This window comes from Acromyrmex echinatior, chromosome 4, assembly GCF_024713525.1.
Source record: "Acromyrmex echinatior isolate Ae372 chromosome 4, ASM2471352v2, whole genome shotgun sequence".
NCBI lineage: Eukaryota > Metazoa > Arthropoda > Insecta > Hymenoptera > Formicidae > Acromyrmex > Acromyrmex echinatior.
The window spans coordinates 8,994,540-9,018,314 of record NC_141855.1 but is presented as its reverse complement, the minus strand read 5'-3'; the positions used below and the strand labels follow the sequence as shown (position 1 = coordinate 9,018,314).

General features: G+C 29.4%; 1 protein-coding gene and 1 long non-coding RNA gene across 5 annotated transcripts in view; both read right to left on the bottom strand.

Moving 5' to 3' along the window:
• Window positions 1-23,775, bottom strand: part of LOC105152413 (uncharacterized) — a 260,147-nt gene that overhangs the window by 235,260 nt on the left and 1,112 nt on the right. For all 4 annotated transcript variants that reach the window (XM_011066693.2, XM_011066694.2, XM_087405971.1 and 1 more), the window contains exons 2-4: window positions 23,582-23,716; window positions 22,843-23,266; window positions 22,444-22,488 (exon numbers count right to left, since the gene is read on the bottom strand). The gene's annotated coding sequence lies outside the window, so the exon portion shown is untranslated. The remainder of the gene's footprint in view (window positions 1-22,443; window positions 22,489-22,842; window positions 23,267-23,581; window positions 23,717-23,775) is intronic.
• LOC147909951 (uncharacterized) lies at window positions 8,251-15,403 on the bottom strand. The gene is made up of 2 exons (XR_015544865.1): window positions 14,269-15,403; window positions 8,251-13,938 (listed from the first exon to the last, which is right to left on the bottom strand). It is a non-coding gene; the product is annotated as an uncharacterized LOC147909951 (long non-coding RNA).

The window sequence follows — 23,775 nt, the reverse complement described above, 5'->3', positions numbered from 1 at the left end:
ATTTAATTCGTATATAAGTTAATATAAGCTATTAACTCGGATTGACAATGTAAGATGTGCGGAAGAATGACATCTCAGGGCAAGAGAATCAGGAGAAAGAAAGGAGATCATACGAGTATTTTAGATTCGTCGCGAGGCTAACGAATAAATCCAATGATAAGATTTGCATATTAGTAGCGTTACTGTCTCCACTTCTGGACCCGGCTTTGGCTTCGCCGCCCTTTTCATGTCACATCCCTACCTCCGCTATTCATTCGCATTCCCGCCGCCGGTTCTCCGCATCACTTCTCTCTCTTTCTCCTTCTCTCTCTGCCGAATCCCGAACCAATTCTGACCACGAGTTTTCTAACCCTTTCCACCAGAGTGTGATGGAAAGAGGTTGAATTGACACGAGAGAAGCATGGAGAGTTTCTGATGGTGCAGCTAAAAAGTCACGAAAGCCATCGAAGTGCAGACAGTACGAGAAAAAGCCCGTCGGCTCGATAGATGTAAGAATGCTTTTACGTATTTGTCGGCATGAATTATAATATAATGTACATTATTACAATATAATACTATTTGCAGTAAGAACTATAAGATAAGAATAAACGAGTAAAAACTATTACTTATATTATTTACATTAAAACACAAAATCATAATATGATCTTATTATATATAAAACAAATAATAATTCTTTTAGGATTTATCACAAGATTTTCGTCAAAAGTGTATCGAATGATATCATTATGAAAATCTTGTGATAAATCCTAAAAGAATTATTATTTGTTTTAATTATATTTGACTTATTAGATAATTATTATTTTTTATTTATATTGGTCTTCTGTATTACTTCTACTTATAATTTTCCAATTAAAATGTCATCTTATTTGTATTAGTAAAATATAGTGAGAAATTAATATTTGTTTATTTTTTAATATGCATATAAATAATTCGTTTTAATTATAATAATATATGCAATAACATATGCATAGAAATACAAAATTTAAAAAAATTCAAATTTAAAAATCAAATGATTCTAAAAAATCAAACGAATGAAGAACCTAGACAATACACAATATTTATAAAATATTTACAAAATATTTACAAAATATTTGTAAATATTTATAAGATTTATTTTAAATATTATATTTATTATAAATATTACAAAATTTAAAAAAATTCAAATTTAAAAATCAAATGATTCTAAAAAATCAAACGAATGAAGAACCTAGACAATACACAATATTTATAAAATATTTACAAAATATTTACAAAATATTTGTAAATATTTATAAGATTTATTTTAAATATTATATTTATTATAAATATTATAAAATTTTTAAAAAATTCAAATTTAAAAATCAAACGATTCTAAAGAATCTACCAAACGAAGAACCTAAACAATAAACATAATATTTACAAAATATTTATAAATATTTATAAGATTTATTTTAAATATTATATTTATTATAAATATTATCTTTATTGTAAAATATTGTAGTAAATGTATATAAAAATACTTAAGACATTATAATCCAAATAAAAAATATTAGAAATATTTATTTACATTATAAATTACAGAAAATATTTAGTCTATATTTTAATAATGTCGAATAAAGCTTTTGCATAAAATATGTACAAAATATTTACCTATAACATTTCAAAAAATAAATAGTAATAAATATTTATAATATTATAAATATTTTGTGCTATCTGGAAAAGAACGTCAATCTTTCATATATCCAACCATTATTTCACTCGTGAAAGAATGGACGAAACTAAATAAAAAAAGCTTACGATTCTATCGACATAAAAAAAATTTTTAAACTCACTAATAAAAATGGTGAACTTGCGGAGAATAGAGCACGTGCAAATGAAAAAAATTGCACTTTGGCTGAACAATAGTTGCTGCACAAGCAACACTCTAAATTATAAGCTCAAACTCACATATTTAAACACGAGATAAATATTATATTAAGAAATTAATATGTTCAGTTGCTACACACAAATTTAAAATCACTGATTGAGATAAGGATGTAGTAATATATCAAATAAAAATGTAGATTAATATATAATGTAATAATACAAAAAAATCAACAATATTGAGAAAGTAATCTGAGAAACGTTCAACAAGCAAAAAAAATTATATTAAAGAGTGTTTCGGTGCTTAATAATACTTTTGTATAAATTTTACAATTTGCAGTTTAAGCAAACTGCAATTCCAATTATTTATCGATTTTGAAATACAATCCTAAACTGAAGTTATAATATGTATCATAAATTAAATTGACAAGTAATTTAATGTTGCTAATGAATATCTTTAAAACATTGTAGAGAATTTATTTATTAATAAATCATTTATTATTGAATTAATTTCAGTTTAGGAATGTGTTTCAAGACAAATAATAATCGGCGCGTAGTTTGCTTGAACTATTATATATCGCTTGAATTAGAAATTGTAAAATTCACACAAAATATTATCAAACACCAAGATCTGGTTTGATTAAATATAGCCTTCTTCCGTTGATTATATTGAACAAAGAAATTAGTCATAAAATTATTTTTAAATATTTAACTCTAAAACAGATGTAAAATATTTATCACATTCAAATCTTTGTGATTACTAAACACGTATTGCTATACTCATTAATAGTTGTAATACTTGTTAATGTCTGATGTCGCGTTGTTTGGTAACCTGTATGACGCAGGTACTCGGCATTTCCCAAGAAGGAAATGGACTGGAGGAGAGTAAGCGAGTGTTCTTGAGGAACAGCGTGATAAATGATCGCCAGAAGCGCTGACGTTGATTCAGTTTGTATAGGCGTCCATTTAACAAGGAGGGCGCCGATCCATAGATTCTTCAGCCCTTTAACGCTTATAAGGTTGGTGCCGAGAGGATAACGATGGAACGGTACTCGTTAATCAACGTGCTACGCTTTATCCTGAGATCTCGACGAATGTCTATCATAGCATTGCGACATGAAACTGATAGTAATTATTTGCAGTCTACCTTGTATTTCTATCTGCGTCTTCGCTTCCAATAAAAAAAAAAGTTGTAATCTGAGTTCTCTTTCAAATTATAATATAAGAAAGTTCAGTTGTTACAAAGCAAGGAAGTGAAGACATTGTAGTCGCAAATAATCGTTTAACGTTGTATTGACACATATAACATTATAGGCATAAACGTATGATATATTGCTTCACATGGCAATATGGCAGATGCAATATTACATCCTAGAACTTTGGTAAATAGCAGAGGCAGAACGCTATTAGAGACAAACTGTGTTATACCCTCAAGTGCTGTTATAAGATATAACCCAACTTGTATTATTACTGCGTATGTCTGGCATTTTACATACAATCGCATGCAATAATTTTACATATAAAGTCACATGCAAACTCTATGTACTCGTATGTAATAATTAAAATGTAAATATGTATTACTCAACCCACGTAAATATGTATTACTCAACAATGAACAAAGAAACACGTACTGATCTTTAGATCTTACAAGTATCTCGGTATACACAAAAATTAAGTCAAATTATTAAAAGAATGTCTATACTGAAAATTAATCGATCATCTTGACATTTAATTCGCTCAAATCCAGAAATTTTTGATAATTCATACTGGAAATTTTTTTCTTTACATCCTTACGAAATTAATCTCGCTATCAATCGTTATCAATTCTTTTTATCACCCATAATAGATTTCGCACGTAATAATTTATCGACGCCTTCGAGTCCTTATCGCCCGAAACAATTTCCACCTTCGCGTATTGTTTTCCCGCTTTATCCTCTTTTGTCCACCCTTATCCGCTTCCTACCACATAGACAGATATACACGTTGCTCCTTCTCTCTTGTCATGCTCCAAACACTCGCGCGTGCGGCATATATGTATATACACTGTTCGCTAATGGATTGCTCTTACTCTTGGCCTTGCTTGAACCCAACCAGCGAAGCCAGAGCCACCAGAGCTAAAGCTAGAGCGATGCCAGCGTTTCGGATAAATTAGAAAAGCCCGCGACCCGTATCCCCCCCCCCCATCTTTTTTTCTCTCGAATCACCATTCCGCTTTTCCGCGAGCACGGCGGAAGGTATTTGCATGACAAACGATGCGCGCATTTCCGGCGTCCAATTTGCACTCGACTCTCTCTGTTTCGCGGCTATGTTCGAGCAATCTCTCTGATATCACGCGGTTATATACTTTATTGGCCGCTCTATACGGAAACGTATGTATGTACATACGTCGCACTCGACTCGTTGACAGTGTGTGTTCTTTTATACAACTGATTATGAATAACTTCTGCCACTGAAATAAGGATCATCATGTTGTAGCAAGCGCATAACTTTACCAGCTGTTTAATATTTGCAGAATATGCAATTTATTACAGTGAAAAAATATACTTTAAACATCAGATCGAAAAAATATCATAAAATTCAAATTTCAGATTTTTTATTTTAATTAATGTTTTCTTCTTTTTGTCATCTTTTACATCAAGTAAATCATATTCATAAATAAACTTTGAATGTAGCTATCTATCGATATTTATCGTCATTTTGATATTAAAATTACGAAAAATAACATCAGCTTGTTACTTGAAAAGATTAAAACGTATTATAAAATATTATATATCTGCTGTGTGTGTGCCATAGAAACTATCATTACATTCGCACTGATATCAAATAATCGATTCTTTTGCCGACAAAAGCAATCGAAGCACGCCTCTTTCTGCTAATTTACTTGCTCGGCTCCGTTGATTTATATGACATTATTGTGGATACCGCGGTAAAGTTTTAATTATATTTCCGGCTGAAGATACATCGGACCGTAACCGATATGAAAAAGAAAGCCCTCGCGGTCCAGCAAGGTTGGCTCGCCCGCGTCTTCTCTACTTATCTCAGCTACTAGCTTATCTCAGAGACACGAAAATTAAATTTGCTCTACCGTGCGTATCAGTACTCTCGAAGCCGTCAATATTAATCTCACGGAATATGCCCGCAGCATTCCAAAGGGAGAGAGTATCGTAGATGCAAGTTTTCGCCGGATGGAATTCCGCTAAGAATATTAAATCGATGACGACATACTCGTCCATCTTGAGTATAATTAAAATAAATTTTTCTCTAAGAAATTTTGTAAAAAATAAGAATTATTAATCTGCAGATTAATATTCAGATAAATTAGCTCTACAAAATTGAATCAATCCATTTTTTATTTACAAAGAATTTTTTGTGGAATATATAATATTTCGAAAAGATAAAGAAACGCAATTATACTATTATTTTTAAAAGATAAAAAATTTTGTAGCAAGTATTACTCCAATAGATAATAATATCTTATACAATTTTGCAATAAAAATCGATTCCCTAATATATTATTGTACTTACAATTAGATTATCTATAGGATTATAGAGCATATTGAAGCAAATAATAAAATTCTTTTAGATATCTTAAAAATATTAAAAAAGTAGTGATCGGAATCTTGGCAAATCGATGCAAAATCGAAATGGAAACAAATATAAAATGATATGAAAACAAAATTTTATGGAAATATATTATTGTGAAAGAAAAGTTTCAGCCACTACTTTTTTCTTAAAGGTTTACTAGAGGCGGAGAGAATTTCGTCTTTTTCCAGAGTATCAAGTCGGAAGTTTCGAAACGTCCGCATCAAAGATTAACACAAATAATAGCCGCTTATTGGTATCGTCGAGTGTATGCTGAGGTACGAGTCCCCGTTGACCGCTACTTTCAACCGCGGTAGAACTTTAGGAGTATACTGACGGAACCGAGAAAGAAGTACAAAGTCCAACTCGTTACTCAAGATCGAAGAAGAAATCGACCGACCAGAACTCTGTCTATTGCTATTCGATGAGCGCTGTATCGACCTAAATGCAAACGTGTATTTGGCCAAACTTTTTATGGATACTTTTCTAAGAGCTACTTTGAAAAGAACTATAAACGTTCGCGTAACTCTTCATAATTTTATTGTTCATTTTAACTTGACATACACGAAAGGATTTTTATTATCAAATCAAAAGTACAACAATTGATATAACCTGTTAAAATAGATACTCGAATCTCATTACAATCAATTTTAACGGGGGAGGAGAGGGGGCTTCTAGATCAATTTTATTATATTAAATTTTTCACATCATCGGATTACATATATCGCTATTGGTTAATAAATTCAATTTTCTTGTGATGTGAATTTTATTTTCACTATAAAACGTGAAAGTTTCAAAAAAATTACAACGATGAATTGTAATCATCAAGATTTGTTTGCAAATAAAAATTTAATATTTATATAATATTTAATATTTAATATTTATATAATATATTATAATAATTTTTTAAATAATTTTATGTATCGTAAATTTGAAGATTATAAGAATTCTCTTCACAGATAAAAAGATTCATTTGTATATATTAAAAATGTTATTATTAAAAATATCATCTATTATTCATATATCAAAATAATATGACAGAAAACGCAAAATGTCCTAAAAAGTGCGAAAAAGTGAAGAACGATCAGCTTTTATAGCACGGAAATCGGCGGCAATCGGTGGATTAAATCCGAGTAGTAACTTCCGCTACTTATTGTCCACGTAGCAGCAACAGGTAGTGGACTCGGTCGAGGTCCCACCGCTTCCTTCATTTCACAAATTCTCGGCCGTCTATTTCGCGCTGCAAAATGAATGTGCGTCCCGACATACCAAAGCATGAACAAGAGATCGCGGAGAAAAACGGAAACTTGCCGCGCACGTCTCGACTTCCGCGCTGTGAAACATTCCCGATGGTCCCGAAAAGGTCGGCTCAACTCTCAACAAAAGAAACTTTCGAATTCCCTTGGGAGGTCTCGCTAACGAAACAGTCCCACTGAAGAAATACTTGGTTGCAACTTTCAAAGAAGATACTTGGCTCAAAAGAAAAAAAAAAGTAATCAGATTGGTTATAGACATCATATTTGATTAAAAAGTTCATCGTTTGGATCAATTATTTGAAACCGTCTTAATATTTCAGAAAGTTTTCAAGAAAAAGCTAACTGAACTTTTTTCTTACAATATTATTTACGTAACAATTTCATGTTCTATTTTTTGTTTATTTTTATTATAAATGTTCTATTTATTGCTACATTATTATATAAAAATGTATTGTTCTATATCTGTTTCCATTTTAACTTCCATCACAGAATATTCTCGCGTGATTTTTTGTTTGTCCATTGAATCAATGTGTCAATCTCTCCGATACATTTATATATCATCAATAGTGTTTTTAAAATATTGAAAAATAATTTGAAGTATTAAAAGATATCTTCAAAACGTTTATTAATAATCTAAGAAGACTATATATATTTGATGCAATATTATATTAAATGTCATTTTCTATGTGAACTCACTTATTAAATATATGCTAATGAATATTATTCCGCGAGCGAATATTGCAAATTATTCGTAGGTATAATGGAATTCTCGACGCCAAGCGTATCGCCATAATAATGACAAAGCCTCGTCGCGATGTCCTGGTCCCAGATTTGTGAGCTGCTTCAGCGAACGTTATTCAACAACACCGCGATTATTCTAATGAGATTCGGAATCTCGCGTGCAGAATAGTGGCCGACGAGCGAACGAGGGTCGAGGCGTTGAAACTTTATAGCCCGGTCAGATTTCAAATATGATTAGCACTCAGTATAGCCGCGAGATCTACTACTTCATCTATTAACGCGCGACAACGAGTAAGATGTAAATGCCTCTTTTTGCCATAGTCTAATTTTGCCGTTAAATTGTTATTTTATTGTCGATTGATAACGTTGAATTAATTTCGTACGTCGCACGATTATTCCAACTATTCATATTATGTGATAATGCCCGCGATTACTGCTTCACGATACAATTATTCGTGTATGGCGCACAATTGTCGTAGTACAATACATATTGTTTATGTAATAACATATGTTAAACCGACATCATTATTTCTCTTTAAATATACAATGTCATAAATTTTGAAATTAAAATTCTCTATAGTTTCGGATAATCTTTTTCGGATAAAAATACATATAACATTACATGTAAACATTTTTTTTACAAATATGCGTTTTATAATCAAAAGTATTAATATATGATAGAAACAAAATATTATATTTGCTTAAATTATTCTAATAATTAGAAATTTTTACAAATATTTGTGCTATAATATCACTAATAAAAAATTTAATAATAATTATGAATATAATTTTACAGTATACCAATTCTTTAACATTATACCAAAACCAATTCTTTTTTTTCCTTTTTCCTTTCCTTATATAAGTATACTCTAGAAATTTCAATCTTTCAAAGAAGCAAAGAATATCGATACAGATAAACATGGAAATAGCATTGAATCAATCTTGCCTAGATCAACAAATCAAATTGAACCCTGCTGAATATGAATGGACTGCCCGTAGGGCCAACGTCAAACGTTCACCGAGGACACGCCATCGTTCTATAGGCTCTACTAATATTCCTAAGTGCATCATCAGCCGCTTGGTACAATGTTGCACGAGTTCTGATACGATGCAATCCATGCAGCAACCTCTTCCTATCTCTCTCTCTGTTTCCTTCTCTTTCTCTTTCTCTCGTATCACTTGGCCTTCAATTCCTCTCGTACGGGCATAATCCCCACTTCTCATGATTACTTGAGATTTTCCTGACACAAAAATTACGCCGCAGTTGCACAATCGTGGTCTCTGAAAGAATACCGACATGGAGTAAGACATTCATTCCTTTTCGCTTTCTTTCTTTTTTTCTCTATGAATCGATGGCAGTAACAGAAAAAAAAGGGAAGTCGATGAATAAAGGGTGGCGAAGGTGTTCCGGAAAACGAATATCATTAGGAACTCTCTCGAGAAGGTCGTCTCCCTCGCTCATTCACGTTTCATCCATTCTTTCAAGAATATCGCAAAAATTTCACGATTTTATTTCAATTGATAGTTTATCACCTGTATAGTGATAAAACATTGAATAATTGTCTCCATCGAGCTTATGAATATTTCTCTCAAGATGTATTGTCGTTTCTCGTAAAAGACATTAAATATTTTTCATAATACATAATGATACATTACACAATAAGAACACTACGATCTCAAATAATTTTTATACACATACTACGTGTTATATATCGTTATACAATCATAATTTTTATTCTCTTTTTCATCTCTCTTTGTCATCTCCATTTAGCCTCCTGGGAAGTTCCGTGTGTATTCCTAATTATCATCGAGGGATCTTAGGACAATTCCGCACAGGTGAGTCCGTGAGCCCGGCGATGACGTGAAGGAACAGAGGGGAACCAGAAAAGCGCGGAGCAGGTGGATTGCTCGCCGAGGTTATGCAAGACATTCAGACTCTATCCGCGATGGCAGAGACTGAGGTGGCATTTAAGGATTACCGGAGTTTAGCATAATATCAGCAGAAGTGGAAAGAGGACAACAAGCAGGCGTCGTTGTCGAGGCGATGAGAGGGCGACGGATGACGGAGGAAGATGGAGCCTGCGAAGAGGAATGCGCCCGAGGAAGGGGTGAAGGTATTATTCATGGATTACCTCACTTGTCTCAGCTACAATCCTCCCAAAGCCTCCATTAGAATAATTGCTTCTTCATCTTCGCGCTTACGCGGTTGCTACCGCCTACCCGTCCCTCGATCCATTCTCTTTTTAGAAAGAAATATATGAACTTTGCCATCAGTAACACATCGCTACGCTTTTATATGTACGCATCAGTTTTTCTCCCCATTGTCTGCGAGGTTTATTTTGACTTGACACAAAGAGAAGAGTGTTATATCTCGAGAAGGTTTGTCGCGAAAAGAAAACATATATCAGACACAGATGCATCATCAGTCCTTTATCCAAATAAAGATATAGTCAAATAATAATCCCAGATAAATTTGAAACAAGAAATGGAATGAATAAAGCAAATAAATTATTTTTGAGTTAGAATAAAAATTGTGGATCCTCTTTTTTTTCATATTTTGTGTTTAGCGTTATAATAAAATATTGTAGCTTTCTCTTTTTCTTTTAAATTATTAAGCAATATTATATTTCTATTTGTCATATAATATTAGAATTGAATATTGCATGAAAATACAAGATCAACATTTTTCTACTAATTCTATACTTTCATAAGTATCAAAAATATCATATTACAATCTTTTAGATTTTTATATTTCGAAATATACACCCGAAATTGCAGTCTGATACACACGCAAATTCTATTGTACTATGAAGAAGAAACTGCAATATACATCCCGGTTACGGAAGTACAAGTGGCAGACCATTAGCCAGGGAGGAAGTCTTTTAAGAACAAGGAAGAGAGTACTGAGTGATCCCTTGAAGTTCAAGAAGTGCGAGTGAGAAGTTGTCGGCAGACTAGTCTACTCGAGAACTTTGCGTTCGTCGACTATTCACAGCTTTGCCTTTTAACCCTTTCGCTACTCGAGTAATGATTATAGTCAGCATCGGTCAAGTGCTCGACTAACTATTATAATTTATCGAACGAAAATTAATCAAATTTATTTCCAACAAACATTAATATCAGCTTTTCTCCTTTTTTATTCCTGATTTTTTTTAATTCTAAATTTAATCTTCTATTTTATAATAAAAGGTAAATTTAAATTTAAAAATGTAAAAATTCCTAGGAAAAATAAAAATGTCCAAGTGCTATTCGTGCCTCAAATTTGGATAATAAATATAAAATCAAACTGACAAAATTAAATTGACAAAATATAAGCTTTTTAAATAAATAAATTAACATATAAAGAATTACATACGAGAGAAATAATTTTATCCTCAGATTTCTTTGCGTAATTGTATATATTATCTGTATAATATTACCTTCATAAAATAACAGATATAAATTTGATAAAATAGCAAGATTATAAATAAGATACTATATCTATAATGTAAAAGTACTTTTCTCGCAATAACATGTAACTACAAGTCATGAAGTCACGATAAGTCACGATTTAACATTTGCACCAACTGCGGCGCTGAAGAGGGAACGATTAATGCCTCTTAAATTAATTTTAATTCCACGTGAAGGAGCATGGCAAGTAAAATCGTAACGACAAGGCAACGTACTGAAAGTATCGACAATCGATGTGTAAACGGAGAAGGCTCAAGGAATCGTCGCACGTACCCGGTAATGCGAGATGAAACAGTAACGAGCACGGCTCACCACGGTAACTAAATATTCGCGAACGGCGTGTCGAGAAACGTTGGTAGTGGAAAAAAAGAAAAGACTCGTCGGGGGTGAAGTCCCCGGATGCGAAACAGGTCGTTCGTCTCTTCTGACCTTCCCGCATCGAGCATCCGCCATTCCCGTCGCCGCTACGGGAGACAATTTATTCTCACGGTCTCGCGCGCAATTTGCTCCCGCAACTCCCTTCCCCTTCGCTACCCCTACGAGCTTGTAACGAGGATAACGAGAATCATCGAATGAGAACCCACCGTCGCGACCTGAAATCGCATTTCACGCGACATTTGCCGCGCGGCATCATACCGTAGCGCGCCGATCTCCGATCTCGTAGATGCACAGCCGAGGGCGAACGCATGAAGGAATTTATTTAATTTCAAAAATTTATTTAATTCTTCGTCTCTCGCGCTATTCGGTACGCACGATCTGCGCGCGTGAGCGTCATACTGTCGCGTCCCTTCTTAAAGTAAATATTCACGTTGAAAACTTGCTACTCCAAACTGGATAAACGAATTGTAATAATTTAAATTTAGAAATTCCATAAGAACTTGAAGTGCGTTCGCAATCTACTTTATTCTAGATTAATTATAAAATACTTTTTATTTAATATTCAATAAATTGTAGTATTTTAAAATACAGATAGGAACACTATTCCTTTGCTTAGTAATGTGTGATATATCAAATTCTTTAGAAATCAAAAGTATTAGTTTACTTTAAATTTATTTTAATAATCAACTAATTAATGAACTAGTATTTGAAATACACTAAAAAAAATTTACTAAATTTTAATGAATATTTTTTAAAATAGTTCTAGTTGAATATTTATCAAATGTAAGCACATATTTATTATTAAATACAAAAACTATTACTTTGATTTAACTATCATTTTTTTCGTTTGTCTAAATATTTGTTTATTGTAAGTAAATATTTCGCTAATACTATTCAAAGAAATATTTATTAAAATTTAATAATTTTTTTTCTTTGTATAATAATGTCAAATTTTATTACATTTTTCATCTAATAAGATGAATTTGTCCAAGAAAAAATTAATTTAAATTTTCTTTTTGAGCTATATAAAGGAGTTTAGATCTTGTATACAAATTTCCGTACAATTAATAAAACATTTCGCAAAAACATTCGACTCTTTAAGAAATAAATTAATACTCGAGGTATTAATCTTGATATGATTAGTTTCGATCGAAGTAATACACATACGTATATGATAGCATAGATTTTCTAAAGAGTAACTACTATTGAGTAGTACTTGTTATGTTATTTGCTGTTAAGTGCATGAAAGCTATTTTTCGAGAGCTTAATATCACTCCGCAGTTAATAGCTTGCAGGGAAATAAGTGTGTCGCAGTTTAAAGTGTCTCTACTTCAGTGCCGCACGAAAAATGTGCAAGCCTTTATGGATTCTTTGTGGCAGTGCGATTATACCAGGTGTCCCAAATTCATCGCGAATCTCGATCGCGAATTCATATCTTTGCAAACGTACTTCTTTTCGAAGTTATTCAATCATTGTTCTTTTTATTATATTTCAAGATTCTTAAATAATCAAATTTTATTTTTTTGGAAACTTTTACAGAAATTTAATACTAGGAATTTAATATCTATATATAGCATAAATTCCAGCAATATTATAGCAACATTGCATTTCGACAATAACGTTGCAACAATTTTCTGTGCTGTACAGGTAGTAATCATTTACTTATTCTGATTGTGAATATTAAAAGCATTATTATTATTTAATGTTAATTAATCGTTACCTTGCAATATTAAATTTCTGTAGGAGAATTATTAGTTTTAATTGTGCCTCGCGAATCGCTTAAATTTAATACTTTAGCATTTTTTAATTTTCTGGAACACTCTGTATAAATACACTAAAATTTTAAATATAATCTTCAATTTCAAAAGTTTTCAATTTTTTAATTTCAAATTTTCAAATTCTCTCGTCATCGTGCCCTGGCAAAAATAAAAATCGGAGCGTAAATCGAATATAAGGGAAGAGTAACAGAAACGTAAACGAAGCTTCTAAGAGGCAAAAATTCACACAATAAAGTGAAAAAAAAAGCGCGAACGTCTTTTTTACATTTCGTTGTTTCAAATTTCACCTCTCAAAAATGTCGTGTGTCTCAAAAATGCTTCTTTACTTTGCCATTACATTCGACTTATGCTCCGATTTTTATTTTCACCAGAGCGATGTTAATCACATGCCCGTTTTTTAACTCAACTTATTCATGTGGAACATAGCGCGACAGAAAATCGCATTCGATCAAAGACACCGTGTATATCAGACGTCGTACAGCCACGTACACGTTCGTATTCATACGCCCAATCCTTTCTTTCCGAAAACTTATGAAAAGGAGAATATGAGGTTCTGTATAAGATATAGTATATATTCACGCGTAATAACCAACCATAACCGACCATAATTTTCGCGTCGACGGTTCAGTAAGACAAATTATATTACTGCAATTGAAGACGCCATAAATCTATATAGCACACTTAATTTATCTGGCAGACGTCTTGGAAATGTCCTAAGATGTTCAGAGAATATAGGGATGTCCTCTGGATGTCTTTATTTAAAATGTCCCTTGAAGGTCTGTATGTAAAGAATCTTATCGCAAGCAAAAAAAAATGAAGAAGTGAAATATTACTTACCAAGCTGCCCCCCCGTGAAACATGCTAACCTAATTTCGTCCTTGTCCATCATTTTAACGCGCTTCTAATGGCTGCTGAAAATTATTTGTATATTTAGTCAACTTTTCGAATAATTTTCTTTAACAGGATACGTTAAAGAGATACATTGAACGTTTAGTCCAAACCTGTCCAATTTTAGCTCCGGAGCCAAAACGTAAAGCCATCTATCGACGCAAAAAAATTCAATGTGGGTAAAATTGTGGGGATTGTAAAGTGTTAATACGCATTTGAACGACGCTTATTCGCTCGAAATCTTACCTATATTGAACTTTTTGCGTCGATGGCTTTGCGTTCTGACTCCGGAGCTAAAATTGGACAGGCCTGATTTAGTCAAAGAATCTCTTGATGACATCCTTACTTTTTACCTGCGAGAGTGGAAATGTAGAAGAACGCGCAGAGATCCCTTCGTTCAGTAGTGACACAATTACAGCGTTCGCGATTTAGAGAACCGATATAGAAACCGATACGACATACTTCGAAAAGACGCTCGACATCAACACGTTATGTTCGAATGCAAATGGCGCCTTTGAAGCGGTTAACTTCGCGACGCCTAGCGACATCTTGCAGCACCGCCCTCTTCTCGCTGTTCAATCGTTCCGTGATATCATATACGGTTATATGAAATTACCGACATGCATGAGTTATCATGCAGTTATCATTTCGATAATCAAACTCGAATGATAACATTAAAATCACAGTTTTAAATAAAAATCGAGTATTATTAAGTTTTAAACATAAGTACATGTTTACAAAACTAATAAATCATGAAATTAAATAGTACCGTATTATTAATATCTTAATCACTTAAATTTTAACAGGCACGCAAATTTCCATAAGCACCGACCACGCTTTTAATAGTGTCTCGTTGATAAGGATGATTAATTATCGAACTACGTATGAACTTGTTTCGTGTACGACTTTCGAGCATCACATGAAAAAAATTGATTTCCCACCCTTCTCACCGATTTTATCGACAGTCCTCTTTTCTTTGTAAGTATACTAATCCGTAAAAAAATGGACAATTAATAAATTTAATAGTCCGTTTTTGCAGATAAGTACGTTTTAAAATTATTTTTTATTTTTATGTCTAATTATTTTATTGTATTTTTCGCTAATTACATTGCATTATGATTAACGAAATACGATAAAATAATTAGCAGTCATACTGCACTTTTATAATATTATCTTTTATTATAACTCTTTATATTGTAACTGATTTCAATAATACAATAATAATTATTTACTATACAATGTACAATGTTATAAATACTATCCGAAATATAATAAAAATTATATTATAGAAGCATAAGTAACAAAATTTATTAATGCGGAATTATACGAAAATATCGAAAGTATGATAACACAAATTTTTCTAAATCAATATTTAATGAAATATTGAGAAAAGCGGAATGAAATACTAATAATAAATAGATACAAATAATAAATATAATAAATAATAAATAATAAATAATAAATAATAAATAGATACAAAGAAGAATAATCTTTATAGTAAAAGTGAACTTAATATATTCTAATTCTATGTCAAATTCACAAAATTCATTCGCAAAGAAAAGTTAAGCAATCCGTCAAATAGTTGTCTTATTATAGGGGGGGGGGGGGGGGTGTGAATCTTGAATCTTTCAGACCACGTACGATAGTAAGTGTAATTTTGGTAGAATATCAATTGCAATTAACATTTTTATTGCATCTTTAATACAATATTAAAATTCGCGAGAAAATATGTTCTGCCACATATTACTGAAAACCCAAGCAGCTAGAACAGCAAGTCACGATAACGTCAAAATGACATTAAAATGAATCGAAAATGATTGAAAAATGACTTTTAATGATTATTTTAAAGTCATTTTGATATCATAATGATTTGTTGTTCTGCTTGGGAAATTATCGCTTATTAAAAATAAATGGATAAAATTATTTCTTTATGGAATAATGGTCACGAAGGAATATATTTAATAATAATAAAATACATACGTATTGTAATTTTTTATATGTATGGGTACAAAAGTTTTACGGGTACCAACTGTTCGAGATAAATCAAACCTTATTATAATAATGGGATTTTAAAGAATCATACTTTTATATCAAAAAATTTATTGTATAAAATTTAACAATTTTTATTTTTTTATATTTTCCCAACATTTTAATTATTAATATCCCGTTATAATATTAGAGTATCCATTCGACTTATCTCGAATTTTTTGTATCCACACATTTTTAACCAAATTCATGTATCTACGATAACATTGTTAAAAGAATGTAAAATATTTTCATAAAAATTATCTAAATCAACAAAAATAAAAATTTGTTAAATATAATCTCATAATATCTGCATATATTTTATCATAGATATAGATATATATGTATATATACATATATATATATATTATATATAAATTAATAATTAATCCTAATATTATCCTGGAATAGCGGGATGTCCAATACCTAAAAATGATTTTTAAAATAATAGTTAAAAAATTAAATATACACATTCGTAATTATTATTACATATTTTTGTTAAAGCAATCATAAAAAAATGAGCAAATTATTTATATAAAACTTAAATTTTTTTATTTCATAATTTGAATTTAAACAAATAATTATTATATTATATTATATATTCGTATTAATCATGCAATATTAAATTATTATATGTCATAACAGTCTATATTATTAACATTATTACTAGTAGGAGAACATTTAATAAAATTAAGAAAGAGACGAAAATTGTACTACCCTAAAATATACCACTGAATTAATTTCACAACTTAACTTAAAATATATAACAATTGTAAAAGAATGAATCATTGAATTATTGATAAAATTATTATTACTTTTAGGAACTGACGAGAAAACTCGGGATTAATTCTGATCTTGTGCAAAAATCTCGAACGGGACACCAAACTAGACTTTGCGAATAGACTTTAAGGAAAGCGACGAGGAACAATTCTCCATGATGAAAATAATTACAATTTTCCATCGACACAAACTATTCACTGGCATACATCTGACGCGAGGGACAACGATAAGATCTTTGCACATAATAAATTAAATAAATCACTAAGATATATGCAATTCTGTAATGTTTAAAATGTAAACGTCAAAAAGCAAACAAGAAGTTAATATTTAACCATTGCCTCAGTTCAAAGTTCCAATCTTTACTGACTTATTTAATAAATTTGTATATTAAATAGAGAAAGACAAATATATTAAATAGACAAAGAAAAATTGATTCTAAATATCAAATTTTTAATTAGAAATCACTCAAAATTATTAATGACTATTTGATATTCAAAATAAAATTCAAATTTAAAAAAGTTTTAAAATTAAATATTTATTAAACTCATTAAATCAATAGACAATTTTTGTTATCATATGTTTCGTCGATTTCGTGTAATTTACATCAATAAATTTGATTTACTACGATAAGATAAATGCTACATGTATTGATTTGTATTGAATAGATATATTCAATATGGATATAAACATTCCAATAAATGTATAATTTATTAAATATTGCGCAAATTACAAAAGTAAACATGATGGCATTTACCTGGACATAGTTTACATGAATTTTGTATTACGTATCTAATATTATTATATTATATATATTTATTTATAACAAAATTAATTACAATATTAACACGTTACACACTTTGTATATGTATAGAATTTTATAAGAAATTAAGTTTCAGGGGAACTGAAAATTTAATGAAATTCAAAATTATATAATTTGGTTTATTATTATATTTAATAATTGGAATGAGATGCTGATATAATTAAATAAAATTTAAAATTAATTTAAAATTTTATTTAATTTTTAATCCCTCTTTTCCAATTATCAAGTATGTACATATGACTATATATCCCTACATACATATGTCTATGTATGACTATATATCCCTACCTATATGTCACATAGTTTACTTATTTTTTTACTAGTTAGATATATTATGTAGTAGTATCTTTTAGTTTCATTATACTCATTTTTTTATTTTGAAAATAAATTTAATTAGCCGATTGCGAAATTTATTTAAATGTCATTTTATTTGTAATAATTCAATTTTTTAATTAAAAATGATTGTGTTTATCCCTACCTATACTTATAGTCCCTACTTACCCGTATTTTCATCTATTCGCATATTCTATCTACACATGTGTGTTCCTATCTACATTTCATAATATGTAATAACATCATGAATATAATACGTTAATAGTTGTATTCAACAGAAAAAACAGCTTTGCAAATGTTGTAAAATTCTTTCATACGATTGATTCTTGCTTTTGGATCCTTATGGATTTAAATGTATAAGTCAATCATATTGAAGAATTTTACAACATTATTGCAAAGTTGCTTTCTCTGCTGAACGCAGCAGTTAACCATGTCCTATCGTATAACGATAAATTCAGCGAAATAATTTAATCGCGATATCAAATAAATAAGCAATAAACAATAATAATTAAAATAGATTTTTAATCTTTAGAATACAAAAGAATTAACAAATAACGGGGCTAATGAGAGTCAGCGCAAATAATCAAGCGCAAGTTTTGTAGATTTAAAAAATCTAAAAATCTAAAATATAATATTTTTAATCTACAAAACTTGCGCTTAATTATTCACGCTGGCTCTCATTAACCCTGTTGTTTGCTGGTTATTTTTGTATTTTAAATAAATAATAATTCAAAAAATATAAACACACACTCACAATTTGCAAGCATATTGCCCTCCCGAATATTCAGTTTACCTTTACAAATATATCTTTGAAAAACTTATAGCGAATTCAATTGGACGCATTCAGTGCATACTGGTGCACATTAAAGCCATTGTATACAAAATAACGTGAAAATACGTTTATAAATAAACATAGAAATCGATTAAATCGTCAAATACTCAATTTATTTTATTATATTATTAGATAAAATATATATTTCATAATTCAAAATATTTGCATTTCATTTTTAAACTCAAATTAAGTCAGTATACAACAGCTTTAATATGCACCAGTGCTTCCAATTGAATTCGCCATTAGATTGGTGTTATACACCAACTAATACATACCAACCTATATATATATTTTTAACGATTCGTTGCGGAATCTCATCTCAAAATATGCGGAGATGAAAAATTCAGATGAATGATGCAAGATCCGAAATAGATAATTTTACCTCACGCAAACATACACACATAGAAAAATACGCAAATAATAATTATTCTATGCAAGTAATAATAACTTATTTCATATATTTCATATATTTCAAAGGTTCATATATTCACAAATCTATCGTAATTTCATCAGATGTATTAAATTTATTTAAAATACATTCTAAATTCTAGTAAGTTTAATATTTCAATCAAGTTTATTAAATTAAAATAAATTCAATGCTCATTACAAAATTCTTTTCTTCGATCAATATTCTTTATAATATTCTTCAAAAGAAAATAAATTCTTGTTTTGAGTTTATTACATAATAATGAGTTTTTTTTTTAATTTTGTAATAAGTATATTTTAAGGTTATTATCAAAAAAATATTCTTTGTTAAAAATAAATATTACTTAAAAGAAAGAAAATAAATTGAGTAACCACTTTTCTCAGCAGTAGATTGATATTTTTCTATGTATATCAAGAAATATATCTCTTTGTATTTTTTAAATTATTAGAATTTTTTGTATAATAAATTCATTTTTTGTATAATTTATTATTTCAAAATTAAATACTTTAAGTGACGCAAAACTTTAAATGCGATTTTACAATAATTACGATTTAATTAAAATCTTTCTATTTATTATTGACAAAATATATATTGGATCTTACATCATGTTACTACTAACTGGTATAAAATTCAGTTATTACGTATGGATAAATTATAAAATCTTAGGTTAAAGTCGGTGCATTGAGATAAATAGCAAAATCAATATATCGTAAATATCTTTTATAAAAAAATAAGATTAATAAATTGTACGACAAATGCGCTACATTAAAAGATTAAATTGTTATCTTACAGAGATTTATAAAAAAAGCAAATTAAAGGTAAAGATTCATTCTTTCGAAAGCTGTAAACCATATTTGTGCGCAATTTTTAATTGGCGCCGTGGAATTTCGCAAATTTCGTAAAAAATTTTGAGAATTTATGCATCTTCGTTTATGTTTATGTAACTTCACATCAGTACGACCGATTTTTGCAGCCGATTTAGAAAGTAATTCAAGCTTTAAAAGGCTTTTTTAAACATTTCGTTACGATGATTTTTCACCGAGTTATTGCTATTTAAAAATATTAAAAATTTGTGCAAAAATTTAGTGTTCGATTTTTTGCGTATAAGTATACATATACTTATGTGTACGCATATTGCTTTTCTTTGCACCGACTTAAATAAAATTTAATCCTGAATGAATATTTGAGAATAGAATAGGTAGAAAGAATAATAAAACTATACTTATTGTACTGTAACAAACACTGTCTATATTATAACATCTAAAGATAACAATTTCATTTACTCAATTACTTTTTATATATATTTTTTATATTTTCTAATTTACTGTATTTCATTTATTTAAAAAATACGAATACTTTATTATCTTTTATTTTTACTTCTAATATATAAGATGTTTGATAATTCTGTTAAAATGTTCTCATGAACAGGTAGAGCGGACTAAACGGAGTCGAAAAAGCCTGTATCATTTTGCAATTTTTGCAATAGTTAACAAGATATTATTAATAATTGCTGAATATTAGTTTTCAATAATCTTTTACTCAATTACTATCAACTTTACAGAAAAACGACAAAAGACAAAAATTATTTATTTTCTTATTATAAAGTTTTAAAAATATTTTTCAGAATTTTTTTTAATACCGTATTTTCTCACATGCTGGTAAAAATAGTTGCCAATAAGAAAATACAGTAATAAAAAGATGATAAAAAATTCTGAAAAAATTAGAGAGCTCTATAAAAATAAAGAATAATTTTTGTCTCTTGTTATTTTTCTGTAAAATTAATAGTATTTGAGTGAACAATTATTAAAGACTAATATTCGGCAATATTTAGTCATTAATATCTTGTTACTCTGCGAAAATTGCAAAATGGTAGAGACTTTTCGATTTAGTCCACTCTACCTGCCCTACAAGCGTTAAACAGCAGAATTGAACAAACATCCTGTATATTTTAATGTAACATGTTAAAAAAACGATTATATTGAATCAACCTGTTCTTTATCATATTATTGAGATTGAATTATTTAGTATTATGTATATATGATATAAGTATTCGCATTAACGTATGAATTTACAATTAGTATACAAAATTTGAATCTTTAATAGTTTTCTTGAGTGAAATAATTCTACTTTATTGTTTTAAATAAATACAATGAGATAAAAAGGCTTAATAAAATTAAATTGGAAGGAGCTATGAGCCAAGCTAGATGTTTATGCTAAGTATATATATTTCTATAGAATAAACAATAATTAAATAATATACGTTTCGACCTCATTTCAATGTGCCGAATAAAAATGTTATCCTAATAAATTTCCTACAATATAAATTTATACATATACATAATCGTTCCTAAAACATATTAATGAATATGTGTAATTGTCCCTACAACGTATTTCTTACGCATAATTGTTTATGCCTGTCGTTCGCAATAGTTTATATGATTCAGGACCGTCCATCCATTCTATCATATGAATTACTGCGAGCGACAGGCATAAACAATTATGCGTAAGAAATGCGTTTTAGAGACTATTACACATATTCATTAATGCGTTTTAGGGACGATTTTATATATATATATATATATATATATATATATATATATGTTATCTTAATAAATTTCCTACTATATATATATATATATATATATATATATATATTGTAGGAAATTTATTAAGATAACGTTTTTATTATTATAATATTGAAAATGACTCAATAGGAGTCAAAACGTATGTTATTTAATTATTGTTTATTCTTATAGAAATATATATTTAGCATAAACATTCAGGTTTGGCTCATAGCCTCTTCCAATTTAATTTATTAATTTTATTGAGCCTTTTTACCTTATTGTATTTATTTAAAACAATAAAGTAGAATTATTTCACTCAAGAAAACTATTAAAGATTCAAATTTTGTATACTAATTACAAATTCATACGTTAATAATCGTAATTCCTTCCAATTTAATTTATTATTTATTGTTTTAATTAAGTTAATGAGATATTGAGTAAGAACAGAGTGGCGAGACTTATAGGAAGGATTGAAAATAACAAACTGGATATAATGTATATTATTATGTAATGGATATTATAAATTTAACAGTGCATGCACAGTAAATTCTACAATAAAGATGCATCCAGAATTAAGTTTATCTGTTACAATTTATCCATTTTAAGATAACGGATGTATGGAATGGTATACATTACATTTATCAGTTAATTTTTATTAAAATGATGCATGTGCATCTAGATATATAATATATTAATAAAATTATCACACATCCGTCGCCTCAATAAAAACATTAATTCATCACTCACCAATCGATGCGCAACAGCGGAGTTACATTTGTCACTACGATAATTCTGTAACAAAAAGAATATACAATTCAAATTAAAACAGAAAGAATCAATTAATAATAAAAAAAATATTTATTAAACGTAAAGTTCTGTTAAAAATAATAACTTTAATAAAAATGTTCAAAGTACGTAATTTTTATAAGCATCAAATTTTTTAATTCGCCATTGAGTAGATATTTACAAAAATAATTATACATTTTTTAAAACAGATCTTAAAAATTTATATATATAAAATTTCAAAATAATTTTTAAAAAATCTTTTTTCTAAATATATAATTTTTAAATCACTGTAAAATAAAACGACTCAAGAATAAATAAAAAAAAGATATTGATTTCACACAAGCAAAAAATGATATTTACCGCAAGGTTGCTCCGCCGGTGCCTGATGTCTCTCCCAGACCTCCTCCTCCTCTCAAAATTAGGTTGACATCCTCTCGCACAAGACACTCGCGTAAAACACTCGCGAATAATGTACTATAATCGCGCGCGGACTATAACTTGAGTCTGATAACTTGAACGGCACTCCCGAATGCGCGACGCGACGAACCGGCTGCGGTTCGTTCATTTTCAAATAAATCGGCGACGAGGGTACGTTAGCTTTCCCATTGGATTTTTACACGAAGAGAACGATTTTATTCAAGTATCTAAAAATTTATCTAGAAATATCATTCAGATAGATCTGACAATTTTTAAATACTTAAGAAGAACCGTTCTTTTCATATAAATTTCCTCTGGGTGAGCTCTCCCATCACGTCAAAGTCGTATCCGTGAGAGGGAAGATAATCTAAAAAATATAATATATAGCTATTATCTATATTACTATGCAATTATTATGCAATCGATTTTAGAAACGAATATCAAACACACATCTGCAATTCGTTCATTGCAAAATAAATTCAGAGCAGATAAAAGGGTTGAATCTTTTATTTATAGATGATGTCTGTAAGATATGATTAGAGTCAATAAAATGGGCTTAATAAAAAAGAGAAATGTTTCTTTTGTTATCGACAAATAGTTTCACAGTTACGTTTAATTTTTAAACGGATTGTATAACGAATACAAACACAAAATTATTAATGAAATTATTAAACTATATTACTTGAGAAAGCAGGAATTGCGTTATTTGCATGAGAGTATAATTCATATTAACGTTGCTTTTTTATGATACCGATGATCGTGTGATACCGTTTGTACAGACAAGTAATCGTGTTGAGTGCCGCTCTTCTTCACATTTCTGTTTGAAACATATTATAATCGCAAAAAATGCTAGATATAATATGAAATGTTGTATTT